Here is a 12,122-nt window from a genome sequence, read left to right as displayed (position 1 = left end):
GAAAAGATGCAGCTTTGAAAAAGTAGAATCTTTTTGTTTAGCTTTCTAGTATCACCTGCAGCAATATGGAAAAGCAGTAGGCATCCTGCTGGGGTGGGAGTTTAGTTGCAAGCTTGTGTTACAAACAGCACAGTTTTGCATGGCACAGAATACAGTCTTTTTCATCCTTCCCATCATGGCTAATGATATTTGACACTTACAAGTTACCATACACCATGTTATTTCAAAACACTGTAAATCATCTTTCAGTTAAATTTATGTTGCTCCTGAGGGGCAGAAGAGGGGGGACAAAAAAAACTCCGAGTGATTAAAAGCTAGGTAGTTACTGAACAACTTTCCAGGCTCGATTACAAATGCCCTTAGTGGGTTTTAAACAGGAGGGTTGGTTATACTCTGTACCATATCACCAGAGATACCGCAAAGATACATCTGGTTAGTACTTTCTCCTGCCATCAAATGTGCAGTGATAGTATGAGACCAAAACTTTATTTTCCTCTGCACAGGAAGAAAAACTTTGCTACCTAATATAAAGTTAGTACTTAAAAAAATAAGTGATAAACAAAACTAAAGATACACTTATTACAGAGTGCCAGATTACCTCTTCAAGCAAAACAGCCCCATTGTGCTGGATGTTAGGAGTTCCAATTCACCACCTACATCATATTGCAACTACTGCAACAATCTGGCCCTATCTAACAGGCTTGAAGAGAGTAAGGTTTTAATCATTAGCAAAATTAGAACAAATTCATCTTATTGTCAGGAAGGACAGGGATTTCTGGAAACAAAAGAAAGCATACACCTCCATAAGAAGCTTTCACTAATTTGATTTCTTACTTAAAAGTTGTCTTCCTTTGAGTTGTCCCTGGTGATCAGCTCCCAGTGAGCATGAGGTTGGCATGGAGCACTACATCAGTGCAACTAAGGACTCACCACTGGTATAGTCTTTTTCCTGGCAAAGCCATAATGGTTTCAGCATCGTTCTGTAGTCTGCACTTCAGAGTGCTGCAAAGACTTTGCAATAGCTGCAGCACCAAGTGTTACTGGTTACCTTGATTGGGTTGTATTCCAGCTTCAGAGATGCTGGCTAGATAGTAATAGTTTATTCCTTGTGTATCTGACAAAGGCTGCATCACGTAGCTCTAAGTGTACCTAGAGGCCTAAGAATTAAAAGTTTGCAGGACTAAGACTCCAGGTTGTGCAACACAAGAGTGCACATTCACGAGAGAACACTGGAAGCATTTTCCGATCTCTGGCTAGGTGCTACTGCTATTTTAGCAAAGGAGTAACAATGGAGGAAGCTACAGCAACTTTGCCTGGTGTCACAAGGGAGATTAGTGCACAGGTTGAGAAAAAGCTTTTGCATTTCCACCTCCCTGCATGTTAGTTTGAAATACAGTGTGAAATATAGGAACATGGTTACTTTTTGAGTAACTATATAACAGAGTCATTTGATTCAATATCAAAATTAAGTACAGAAAAAACTAATTCTGCTGAGCTGAAACCTTCCATAATGCAACTGGTAGCACATCTACAGCACTGAGATGGTGCTGCTCAAGGTATGTATGAACCTGCATCTAATGTCTGTTGCTGCCTTCTAGCATATGGCTTGTTTTGTAGAACTGCTTTTGTGTTCAGTGTCACGGATGGCAATACCAACTCAGCTAATGGACAGTTTACTTCAGCTGACATAGTGGAAAGCTCCTCTGAGAGCAAAGGCTGCAGAGTTTGCATTTCTGTGTTGTGTTGAACTTGATCCAACATCCATTCCAGTTGATGAAATGATTCCTGTTGACTTCAGCATGCATTATATTAGGCCCTTGGTGCAGTTAGGTGCAGTGACAGCGTTTGAATGCTCAAGTTGTTGAACTCTTATGCTGGATGAATATATCACAGCTTAAGAAACACAGAGCTAGAAAAAGTTACTTCCTCTTTTCAGTTCTCATTTTACAGGCCACTATGACTGAGCAATTTTCCTTCTGTTTACATGCTTTTGTTCTTGGGAGAAAAAAGTAAAATAGTTTTAAAAACCAGACAAAACACCAGCTGCATTTTCTTAATATTAAACAACTCCTTCAGAGCCATAAGTGTCTTAATTTTGTCCAACATTCAGCAGCTCAGGAGTGGATTATGTTGAAAGTTGAAAAGAATAAGCCATTTCATTCAGTGAAACAAAAAGTAATCCAGGTTAAAATCTTCTTCCATTTCAGGCATGTCTCTATATCACACAAGAGCATGCACTGCCTTGATCCCAGACCAAGAGAAAAGTGTTTCTCTCAAGAAATAAGTGGAAAACTTCTCAGATATCACCTCATGATAAATACTCTAAAGCTTGCTAAATAGAAAATACTTTAAATGTCTGATTTCCTCTACACTTAATTTCCTTCTAAAACAGAATTTTCCTTGTCTTCCTTCTTTTTGTTTTCCTATCCCTTAAGTGCCTCCATAATACACCACAACTAACATCAGAAACCTAAGCAACCTTCTAGCAGCCAACCCTTTCCCTATACTGGATACCAGAACAATGTCCACACTTGGTGACTGTGCTGCAACAAAGCCTTACCAAGTTACACGCCATTGAGATTTGATATCAAAGTAAATTCTCTTTAAGATCATATTTCAATTTGTGTTTTGATGGGTCTTCTTAACTTTAACATGAGGTGGCATCATCAGGAGAATGACATATCCTGGAAGATTGTTTCAAGGGAATGAGGATTACAGGCTCTCCATGGACACAATCTACCTGAGGTATTTCCTAGAGATGCTATCACTGTCATAGTAAAATTTCAATGTGTGAGGCAGATAAATATGGATGGCAACTGAGCTGCAAATTGACCTTGTGGGCTTGGGATAGATTTAGTCACTGCTGCCAAAAAAATTTTCAGGTACATCAGAGATTTGTGCCCAGGGGTCCTCTTCTTACCCAACTAACTTGTAATCACAACTGTCAGTTTCAGAACATTTATATGACCCTGTGGAGTGTAATGTGAGTCAACCACCTGAATGTGAAATTCGTTAGACAACTGCAGCATGCTCAGTGGGAGCAGATTGAGAGACAACAGCGATGTGTAAGAGAAGATGAAAGAACAGGTTAAAGGGTTCCTGCAGTGGTTTTGCAGGTCTGGGAATAGGTGTGCACATATTATGTGCCAATGTGCCTTCTCACACACCTCAAAAGAGATCGTTCAGATGCTGTGAAAACTTCAGCAGTAACAGAACCTGACACCAATCTCTTCCAGCATCAGGGTATAACAATGATTGGACTACACTTTAATAAGTCTTGCCATTCCTTGTTTATCAAGGACATTAAGCTCTGAAAGCACAATTTACTAGATTATAACTTTGCTGTAAGAGATGTGAGCAGCCCTCACCACACCACTCTACCCATTACACAAAGCACCTCTTAGCCTATTGTCAATCACTCATCTGTAAATCATTGTGTAAAGGGCTATTGAACACCACTAAGTTGTGTCTAGTACAAGCAGGGTTGATTTATTACTCCTACCCTATTTACCCTTGTTTTAGTCTGCAGTAGTCCAAAAGGAATCTATTGATACAGTTAAGGGCTTTATGTAAAACTGAAGCCTTGGGCAATGAGAGTCTCCTTGGCAGGCTCTCGCTGAGTTATCAGTTACATATATTTTTCATTTAAATACAAATTTGCTTCCCACTTCTATTTTTCCCCATAAATTTCTTATTGCTGAGGTGGGCACTTACAGAGAAAAGCAGTGCTGCTATTAAAAGAATCAATACTTACATTGCACAATACTTACACTGCTTTGTTCTGTTTGCATCCTGTGCCCTTCATATGTCAGGAACTGTGATCAATTATGAAGATCTGTCAGGTTTGTTATTACATAAGATCATTTATTCTGTTAAGAGGATAAGGCAAAGTCAGCAAGCCAAGAACATATCAAGTGCAGCTTAAAAGCCTACAGTTGGAGCTGGTAGAAAGACAAGTATATTCTCTACATTCTAAACTCAGAGCTTAAGAACCAAGAGGCAATTCCCTTCAGCCTGATTTTCCAAATGCAATCAAGAATCATGAGATATTGCTTGAAAATTTCAGAGAAACTTTTTCTAACAGTATTTGTTTGCTGAAAGTCTTTCCCCTAGAGGCTTCCTCTCCATCATAAAAACAGTGAAGCAGAACAGCACTTATCAGATCCTTTTTATACCGGACCAAGAGAATTACTTCATTTTCCACACCTGAGCATTACAATTAGGGCACACAGCTGTGGTCTTCTCTTGCCTCTCTAAGACAATGTCAGCTCGAATTTGCTAAAGCTAGCAGATGCCCAAGTGCTCTGCAACAGGTAAAAGGGAAAGTAGCAAGCATGAGAAGACTGCAGCTTCCAGAGCTCTAAGAGCTTGTTATTAGGGAGGTTAAGCTCTAGTTACTGTTATTAAACTTTCAAAGAGACTAACAAGACTCTAGTTCCATAAATGTGTATGCCCAGCCCAGGCAAGGGTAAGGTCAAAGACAGATTTTGTTTCTTAAGGTTTTATGATTTTGCTTTTCTTCTCAAGATAAAAGGCAAAGACAAGAGCAGACTTTTTTATAATGATTTTCAGCTAATGCTTTGAAGGGGAATTTCTGAATATTTAAACTTTTCCTCACAGTGGGAATTGTGATATTTGTAGCCAGTGTCAAGGAACGATCTTTTACTACTAAACTGGTTGAAAATGAAAGTGAACATACTGCAGAGTCTGGGAGAGATGCCAGAACTGCAAGTTCTCTGCACAGCTACAGAGCAGGTACAGTGCAAGTACAGCATGTCCAAGATATTTTCTGTACTCTGCAAACGTCTCATCCTCCTTTGGAAAGGCTACGTTGAGGGTAATTTTTTTCCCTTTCTGCACTCCCATTTAGCAGTGATTTAAAGAGCTAATTGCTGCCAAGACTTGAGGCCCAGATCCTAAATAAGCTTCAGCATCTACTACTAGTGCATCTCCTGCCAGCTGAAAGTCTTGGACATCAGAGGATCTAAACCAAAACTCTGCCATAAGAGGTACAGCTCTACATGTTGCACCTTCTCTTGCTCTCCAGTTCGAGGAAATCCAGGCACATGGAGATCAGTTCCCACCTGTGATCAGACAAGAAGAACAGATACCACTCTGAACATGAAGATGAGCTTTAGCCTAGGTAATGAAGTGGTAAAGTTTAAGCTACTTGGATCTTCAAAACCCTGTGTAAGCTATGACTTAACCTTTGAATCAAGTCATCCCCACTAAAATACTTCAGGTGTTAAGTATCTGCTTGGAGATACACATAATACCACCAACATCCTTGAGACATTAGCTCCTGAGCCACAGAAAGACACTCAAATTAGGCTTTTCTCTGCCAGTCTGCTGTTTTATGGGGCTCAAGGCAGAAACTATGGTCTTCAATAACATGGACCAAATTCTCCTTCTAGTTCAGCACGCTGCTGGCTAGACCTACACAACGTAGTCTGTGCTATTCCCAGGACCAAATTTTCTTCTCAACATAGATTTAAAGTCTACAGAATGCAGTGGAAATTTGCCAGGCATAGTGACAGGCATGCATTTAAAGCTGAACTTCTCTTGTTATTCTCCCATACATCTCACCTTCAGCTCTCTTTTAAAATGTGAACAATCTTAAAGTATGTATTTGCATACATGAAAGCAGAGTTTGCACCCTGCTCTGAACGTGGCCCAATGACATTTGTGTTACTGTGCCTGTCCTGAGTCTGCTGATATGGTACACAAGCAATGACAAGCTGCAGAGAAACAATTTAGAAGAAAAGAAATGCAATTCTAAATGTGTTATGCTTATCTACATTTGTAATTCCAGTCATGGATCCTATCTGTTTGTAAATTTCAAAGCAAAATATCTCTGAACTTGCTAAGTCAGTATGGATATGCTCATCTTTTGCTTGCTGCATAAAATTAGACACATACCAGGCAACTGTGAACTGATTAAAAGAGTCTCTCCAGCAAAATAAAAGAAGATAGGTCTTGTTATCAACTTGGCTGCTGACTCTTGACAGAAGTAAGGATGTAAGGTGCATTGAGATGTTTATGAGATTCCTACTGACTATTATAAGAACTTTCAAGAAGTGGTTATGTGCTGAAAAGTGACTCTGAATAAATACCATTGTGAAGTTCCCAATGTATTTTCTCTCAAAGTCTTACAGAATAAATTTGCCTGCTTTACAGGTAAAGACATATTTTCTCTCACTGACAGCCCTGCAAACTCTGAAAGTCACAGCTGTGTTCTCCTTGACTTGTGCATTTCATTACTGCTGCTTCTGAAGTAGCATCTTAGTTAAAGCTCTATTGTTAACGTAAGAGAGAAAAAATTATCCAAACTACTTCCCTACTGCTCTGCTGATTATACAGGACTAACGAGGATAAAAAGGGCCTGGAAATTGTTCTTCCCATACAAAAGGAAAAAGGCAGGCAGGGAACAGATCTAATGACTATGAAGAGAACACTATACATGGCTCCACTTTTGACCAGAAAGAGAGAAGGAACACAGGGATGGGTGAGTGCAAGCAGAGACCTGTAGGTTTTGGGAATCCAGACATGACTTTCTGGCATCCTTTGGCAGCCTACCTTCCAGTCTAGGCTGTTTATGCAAAACTTATACAATAAATCCCCCCTGAGTCAAACAACTCTTCTATTCTGGCCATAACAAACATCTTCTTTGTGTCCAGTTCAAATTAGAGGTGAGGGTGCAACCTTCCTTACATACAATATTACTGCCAGTGGTTTTACTGGCTCAATGGTAGATCTGTAGTGCAAGAGGTTCACTCATGGCCTAAAGGCAGCTGTGCCCCAGAGCTGACAGGTGAAGAGAGCTTAAGCACCATGTTCAGTTCCTTTGCTCAGAGACTGGAGCTGGCAGTTTCACTGGTATTAGCCAGCACAGCTGTGCTGCTGAGAAGAAAAAATTAATAGCCAGAGCTTATTTCCAGACTGTTTATTTTGTTGGGTTGTGTGAAGTCTCCTGTCATGTTGATACAAACATATTCAACACGGATGAAGAGCTATGTTAAGTGCCTCTGTGCTGTGCTTAAGAGATTCCTCTGTGGAGACAAGTGTTTAAAACCATGATGGCTGCACTTGCTGTGAGCTATGAAGGAAATCCTGAGACAATTTTGCTGCTGCTTTGAAGTCTTCCCTGACTCTGTTGGAAATCCTTTCTGGAAAATGTCTCATCTCAGTCATGTATGTGAAGACAATTGGCCTCATGGTGTACTAGGAGACTGTGCTACCAGCAGTACATTGCAGCTTCAGATATAAATCCTTTAACAGGCCTTGAATGAAAAAAAACTAGTGCACCTCCTAAGATTACTATCAAGCTATAAGCATAGCTAAGGGGGGGACACAAATCACTCAGAGATTTGATTTCTCTGAATCATAAAGATTCACCATAAAAATCTAGTTATGAGCATCGTTAAAAAAAATGAGCTTCAGAGCATGAAATGTTAGAGACGTTTGCAATCTTCTAGAAAAATAGTGTCTTGCTCAAGATCAGATTTTAAATCATCCTCTCTAAGTTGTCTGCATGCTCACTTCTTGCAGGCAGGTGAAGGAGATGTGTAAAAACGTGGGCAAAATGTGTCTCCGAAGTGCCATGTAACACAGCCAGTACTGAGATGTGATGGTTGCTCTTCTCAGAGAGGGATTAGGGTCACATTTTGAAAGCTATTTCATTTCTCCAGATGTAGATAAATCCCTACTGACAGTTCTGAAAATTCTGTGTATCTCACTCTTGTTAAAATCCTTTAAATCCAAAAGTATCTCAGCTGTTTTGAAAATTCCAGGAGGTACTGAGCATGGCAATTGCCCAAATGACTTAAAAAGTCCAATTGTCAGTGCCTATAAATAGCTGGCAAAAGACATATAGAATAGACTCCTTACACATTTCAAGCAGCAGATAAATATATCACAAATTATACTGAGAGTTTGAACATTGCTCTCATTTTAGTCCTTTTTATTAGGATATAGGTCATGTTATGTCCCTAGCTGACTGCAGTATACTGTAAAATCAGTCTGAAATAACAATCATATGCAATATGAATATGTAAAAACCTAGTAACAGTTCTTTGTGAACAGGTAGGATGCCACGATTCCTCCTCTGTTGGGGATTTCAGGACTTAAGATAAGAACTGAGCAAAGTTCTTTGCTGGATTTCATCAATGTGTTTCCAGCAAAATCTTTTCCAGGGGTGTAGCTGAGCTTATTTACAGGCACAGAATGACAGCACCTGAAGAACTGGAAGTTGTGCTTTCTGTGGATCACTTTGAGACTCTCAACTTGTGTCCTCTGGATTTTCCTTTCAACTATCCTCTAAATGGTAGCAAAATTAAAATGAAGCATGGCTTGAGAAAAGTGCATTTACCTGCACAATCTCTCCTGCAAATCTCTTGTAAGCTTGGGGAGAATGAAAAACTTCAGCAGCTGATCCTATTCTGTTTAGAGCTTTCAGAGGAACATCGATATTATCTAGTACAACCCCAGCTCTGATGGGCTGTTTTCCTCTACATAAAGAATCCTACCTAACAGAATCATTTCATCATCTTATTTTATAGATGAAAAAACCAAAGTACATGAAAAGAAAATGATGCAGAAATCCAGAGCTTGAACTTCTAGCATCCCACAGGTGGCATTTTTTTTCCATGAAGCCATATGATGCATTTCCCAGTAGACACCCATCAAATGAGGAAATATCAGGGTTTGATGTCTGTCTGCTACTAACAGTGGACATCATTAAACTATCAAGCAAAATATGATTTTAGTGGTCTCATTTCAAAGAAACTGAAATTTCCTTTTTGTAGGCATCACTTAAAATTAAAAGCAGCCAGCAGGATACCATAGCAAGTTTAATTTGTTACTTAAATAGAGACAGAGGATCAGAATGTCCAGCACTCACTCTAGCAAACTACCAGTAGCCTAGCCTACATAATTTCTCTGTGGCAGAAGGAAAGTAATTATGTTATCCCTGCTTTCCCAGAGAGATCCAGAGCCATACACCCTCATAATTGGGGATTGCTTGCATCAAGAATCTGTTTTAGACATAATGGGGACTTACTAATTTTCTTCAACTTGTACATTTCCCTTGGAATATTGCCCTAGGAAATGATAAATATTTTCTGATTTCCTAAGTCTCAAACCCCACAATTATTACCAGGCCACACTTCAATTTGTCATGCCACCATAGAACAATGCTGTTTTGAGCTTACACTATCATGTTGATTTATTTTATTCATATTGGCCCATGGCTAAAGCAAGCACTTTAAACTCCCTGAGAAACCTCCAGGCACAGGAAAGCTGGGATTAGTTCAAAATGCCCATATGGCACTGGAGACATCCTTTGCAGTACAAACAGAGATGCAGAGAGCAGAATAAAGATCCCCATGCTTCTCAATCACTTTGTGTGCAAATGAATATTCAAAGCACTGGTTTTTAGTAAAGATCTTAGATAAATGACCCAGCCAGAGTCAAGGGACTGCAAAAGGCCTTGTTCCACAGATATATGCTCATTTCTTCTCAGGTTCAGGTATGGTCTTGTCTCTTTGGAACATGTATTTTCTGTTCAGTTTTTCAGCTGGAATCTTTTACATACATTCTGCAGTAACACTAGAGGGCAATAATGCATGGGATATTCAGAATTTCTGAGATTGGGAATATTTCAGGGGGATGCAGCTCTCCCTTTGTTAACAGTTAAGCAAAACTTATCATTTGTTTCAGATGCTTGCTTTAATTTGGAAAGGACTTGTGCTGGGATAGGAAAGGAGGAAGAAAAAGCTTCACAGAAGACTGGAAATGAAAAGCAAAACATTTTCTTTCACATTGCTAGGATATTCTTAAAAGAAAGTGAGCAACTCTTTTGGAAAGGGCATCTGCATATAGTGTCTCTTCCAAACAAAGTGCTGAGTGACTATTTAAGGTCCCTCCTCTTATTTTTTATTTGGTGAAGCACTGACAGAGAAAAATCTCTTGGAAATGAGAGAACAGGGAAAAGAGAAAACAAAAGGGAAAACGGGGAAAAAGGAAGCAAAGAGAATAGGGGAGAGAAATAATTTATAGAGGTTGTTGGTACAATTAAAAAATATTAATGTTTTCTCTAGAGGCATCTTACCTGCAGAGCCCAAAGACTGTACTCACCCTTACTGTCAAGTCTCTAAGTTTTATCTTTAAAGCTAGCTGCCCTGTAAACTGAGTTGGGTAAAGGAGGGGAGGAAGGGTTGGGTTTGGTTTGGTTCTCTTTGCTCTTGAATCGAACTTATGACCTTTTGCAGAGTGTCTTGGGCCATATTTTATTTTTAACACCTTTGGTTACTCAGATTGTTATCAGTAAAGGATATTGTCTAAAGTTTGGACATTGTATGGTGCTGGAAAGTAAAAGAAAAAAATTCTTCACATCTTACTGTTTTGAAGTCTTAATAAATTCAAGGTACCTGGATGTCTTTTTGTCTTGAATTTATGGCTCTGGTGCCAAAGCATCTTCAGGGCATATTCAGACATCAGAGAAGGTTTTGCTTCAAAAAAATCTTTCTTTTAGCAATGTCAAGTGCAAAATTAATGATTCAGGATTCAGTCTGGAAGAAAGAGATAGAAGTGTGAAGTGAACCTTTATTGGTCTGTAAGAAACAGTGCCTGCTTAGAAGAGTTTTTATATACTTTAATAATAGTAATGATGCTCATGCCTTACATTTCACTTCCCCTCAGCAGAACTCAAGCAATTTTGTTCATTTCTTATCTTAAAACAAATGTCACTAAAGAAAGGAATGTGATAATGCACTACAAGTTTTCTACTACCTGTATCTTCAAGCAATGTAGCAATACTGCTTTTGTCTCCTCTGCTGAGGCAGGATGCAGAGGACCAAACTGCAGATAAAGCTCTTTTTGAGCACCCACATTTTAGACACATCACTGCAATTTCCTTCAAAGTGAGGTGAGGATCATATGATGGCCACACAAGATGTCTGGCTCCGTTGAGCAGCAAAATAACATATTTGGAAGAGTTAAAAGCCTCACCATTTCTTCTTTCAAATATATAGCAGAGGACTAACATAAGGCCACATTAGTATGGCATGTTATTGATGGTTGATGCTATCTATGAGTTCAAGCCAAGCAGTTTAAAAACAAAATATGATGTTCTTTTATACGAAGGAATTAAAGAGAAGCGTTTAAATGTTCATCAGTCTGGGCAGGCCTCATTTTTTGCCCTCCTACTTCCAGCAGAAAATCATCATGCCAAATGGAATTAATTCAGGTCATGATAGTGCAGCTGTAAATCTAGAGGACAATTCACGGAGAATGCTCAGAACTGACTCTGTTTTCATGGTGCCTTCAATTAGTCTTTTGGTTGAAAAATGCCTTATGATGCACTTTGTTTCCAGTGTAAGCTGATTACAGCTCTTGTTGTGAGTAACTGCAAAGACTCAATGGTGCCTACTTCATGCACCTATGTTCCATTGGGCTACACCCACTTTGTCACTGGCAAGGTATGAGAAAGAATAAGGCTATTCAGAGGGGTCAGGAGTCCCTGTAGAAATCTTGCCTCTCATACCGGTGTTCTTTCTGCTAATCCAAACATAAAGCTGAATCGTAACAATTCATTCCAGATAGATATTATTACTTTTAAGCAGTCTAGTTTTTCATCCAGCCACTTTATATTACCCACATGTAATGACCCTTGCCCACATAAATCAGCCAGGAAGATTTAATTCTCTTACTGATGAACCCAGTTCAGTTCATTCCTAGTCTCTTCCTGCAAAACTTTGAACATAATGCTCAGTCCTTTCTTAGTCTTCTTGAAGAAGTAATGCATAAGTAGACCCTTTAGTGAAAGTTGGGAAATTGCCCTTCAGCCTCTAAATGCTGACTAACAACTGCAGGAATTCGAAGTGTTTTGCTCTATTATGTTTAGGTCTGTCATGCTAGATCAGCCTTGATTTTTTTGCACTGTCCATTTTCGTTGAAAGAGGTGATAATTAAACACATGCAGGCCATTGAACAGAAAGTGTTACTCCAAACTAACCAGCAAAGGTCACAGAATAAATACATTGACAACTTGCTAAGAAAGGAGATTATCCAAAGTCTTGACTTGGTGTTATTTCGAATCCCAAGACACAGGAGAGTTTTTATTC

The 12,122-nt window shown here is 39.2% G+C and overlaps 1 long non-coding RNA gene across 1 annotated transcript in view; it reads right to left on the bottom strand.

The window, feature by feature from the left end:
• The window catches only part of LOC135184319 (uncharacterized), a 37,484-nt gene that overhangs the window by 18,271 nt on the left and 7,091 nt on the right, over positions 1-12,122 (bottom strand). The window contains exons 2-3 of the long non-coding RNA XR_010305962.1: positions 10,428-10,568; positions 3,771-3,869 (exon numbers count right to left, since the gene is read on the bottom strand). This is a non-coding gene — a long non-coding RNA (uncharacterized LOC135184319). The remainder of the gene's footprint in view (positions 1-3,770; positions 3,870-10,427; positions 10,569-12,122) is intronic.

Source organism: Pogoniulus pusillus, chromosome 20 (genome assembly GCF_015220805.1).
Source record: "Pogoniulus pusillus isolate bPogPus1 chromosome 20, bPogPus1.pri, whole genome shotgun sequence".
NCBI classification, from domain to species: domain Eukaryota; kingdom Metazoa; phylum Chordata; class Aves; order Piciformes; family Lybiidae; genus Pogoniulus; species Pogoniulus pusillus.
Note: the sequence above shows the minus strand (reverse complement) of the source record. Positions and strands in the feature narration are given on the sequence as shown.